The following is a 2,805-nucleotide window of genomic DNA, read 5'->3' as shown; positions in this document are numbered from 1 at the left end:
GAGACTTGGCTTTTCCCACCCCCAGCAGAAGCACAGGACTCTCTCCGGCCCGGCCCCTGCCCCGTAATACACCCAGTGAGCAGGAGGCAGAATGGGTGCAGCTTGTCCAGGGCCCAGGGCTCAGGCCACTTCCTCGCCTGTCTTTCCTGTGGCCTTGAGGCCCGGTAGGTGCTGTCAGCCCATGATTCCTAGCAAATCAGTCTGCCAGCCACCTCAGGAGTGGGCAGCTGGCTGGAGGCGGAGACTGATGGGCACAGCTTCCTGTGACTGTGTGCTCCTGAAGAGCTGTGGCTTCTCACAGAAATTTACTCCCTCTGTGCTGGCCCAACTGCTCACCTTGGAGAAGGTGGCTCTTGGTTTCATGTGCCCAGCCTGGTCTGGGGATAGGGACTACCAAAGGCCCTTATCCACAAGGGGGCCCAATGTGGCCCCCTGAGTTCTTCTTTTGCTTTCACCCACCCCTTGAGTGACTGTGTTGGTGTGCACACACACACACACATGCACACACACACATGCACACACTTGCCTGCAGCTGCAGTCCTGGGGACAGCAAAGGGATAACGTCAGCCACAATCTGATTTCTCTGAGGGCCTTTTCTCGTGGTCTTCAGCACAGAATATGAGACACACTGGTTGACTACCTACCACATGCCCAGCATGGGCCTCACTGTTTCTATTAGAGATTTCTCCAATTGCATGGATGAGGAAACCGAGGCACAGAGAGGGGTCCGGGAACCTGTGAGAACCTGGGCCAGAGCCTGGAGTCACTCTGTATTTCCTTGGCTCCACGGTCAGCTTTCACCTTTAGTAGAGACATCAGGGAAGATGGCATCTGTGATAGGGCAGGATAGAGTCTGCAGGGCCTTGTCCCATCCTGTCTCTGCAGGTTGCTTTCTGTCCCCACTAGGCCACCTCTCTGCTCCCCTGTTTAGGTCTGTCATCCGGGTGGGAGCCAGGGGCTAAAAATATTGTCCATGTGTTTAGATGATTCTTGGAAAATAAACTTCCCCATCTTGGCTCTGGGTTTGCACGCTTGCTGGCCCTGCTTCCTGCGGGATCTGACAGTGTGTGGGGAGGGGGAGGAAGTAGAGGGGAAGGGTTTGTAAGGGGCCAGAGTCATGCGGTGAGGTGGTGCTCATGCGCACACGGACTCAGAAGTTGCTGTGTCACAGAATGTCAGGGGATGGCTGTACAGAGACCCCACTGTGCTCCCAGCATGCGGTAGCCCTAGGCTTGCAGCTTTTCATGTATTGAGTGGGAAGAGTCAGGACAGGGTGGCCTTGCTGGCATGAAGGTATGGCTCCCTGCTCTGGGCCTTGGTTTATGCATCTGTAAAAGGGACTGGGTTTGACCCTCCCATCTAACTGGGCCTGGCCTCTGCTGATGACCTCGGGAAGAAGGCCAGGCCTTGTCTCCATGGGTGGGGCACTGCTCCTGCCCCTCACATTACACGCATCCTAGTGGCTCTGTTTGTTTATCTGAGTAGGGACAAAGGCATGACCTCCTGTTCGGATGGAGGACCATGTCCCAGGCCTGGGGTAGGTCCAGGGAGGGGCTTCCTCTGGGGGAGGGTTGCAGGACAGACAAGTCACAAGCCAGTTCCTTCCGCTGAGAGTGGACACAGGGGAGGCTCTTCAGTTGTTCTGAAGAGGGACAAAGGAGCAGGACGCAGGGAGGGGGTATTGGGTTCATTTTGGAACAAGTTTTACTTTCAACAAGATTTAATCTTTCAACAAATACTATTATTTCCTCAGTGCTAAAGACTAAGGATTCAGGGAGAAAAAACAGCCTAGGCCCTTCCTTCAACATTCCTAACTGAAGGTCAGACGTGTCAGGCACAGTGGGACCAGATCTATGAAACAGAGGCCAGGAGATGGGTGCAGAAAGCTCAGAACACGCGAACCAGAGTTGCACAGAACTGGGGTTGTTCCAGCAACTTGGGAGGCCAAGGCAAGAGGATCACAAGTTTGAAGATCAGCCTCAGCAACTTAGTGAGATAATATCTCAAAATAAATAATAAAAAGAAACTGGGGCTATATCAGATGTAGAGAGCACCCCTGGATTCAATCCCTAGTGCAAAAGAAAAAAAAAAAGAACAACAACAACAACTGTGGTTGGATCCCCTTCCACTGCTGAGTAGGCACCTTCAGTAACTTATTTCAGCTGAGCCTCAGTTTCCTCATTTATAAGTAGGGGATGATGACAGTATCTACCATACAGGATTACTGAAAGATGGAACAAGATGCCTGGGATAGAGGATATATTCAATATTTTTGTGGTTATTATCATGATTCTTTTTATTAGAGCACTGAAAGACGGGTAGGACCTATAGCGGGGCCATTGGGTAGAGGCTGGGTTCTGGGGAGTGGTAGTCCTCACGCCTCCAAGGAAGAAACCTCAGCTCCCTCATGGGACCACCTCTCTGCTCAAACACCCAGGAACATCCCTAGAACTCAGTCCCAACCATACAGAGGTGTCTACTAAAACAGGCCTCTCAGCCTGACCTTTGCCTACTGTTTATCCAGAACATCAGGGGAGGAAAGGGGACCTGTTGAAGCACATCCTGGGGACAGGGTTGGACTCAGGCTGAACCCGCATGGCTGGAAGCAAGGCCTCTCTGACCCAGGGCCCTTCCAGCTTTCTTGCCGTAGGGATTTGTTAACCTTTGCCCTTCCCCAGAGCCCCAGGGTTGCCGAATTGGCCCTCTGCATGTCCGGCTCTCTGTCCCTGGCTCTGCCCGAGGCATGCCTGCCTGTCCTGTCCAGGCAGGCTTTCCCAGCACAAGGCCAAGACAATGCCCCATTCT

The sequence above is a fragment of the Ictidomys tridecemlineatus genome, chromosome 3 (assembly GCF_052094955.1).
Source record: "Ictidomys tridecemlineatus isolate mIctTri1 chromosome 3, mIctTri1.hap1, whole genome shotgun sequence".
In the NCBI taxonomy this organism is placed as follows: domain Eukaryota; kingdom Metazoa; phylum Chordata; class Mammalia; order Rodentia; family Sciuridae; genus Ictidomys; species Ictidomys tridecemlineatus.
The sequence above is the reverse complement of the archived record's forward strand: the minus strand, read 5'-3'. Positions refer to the sequence as shown.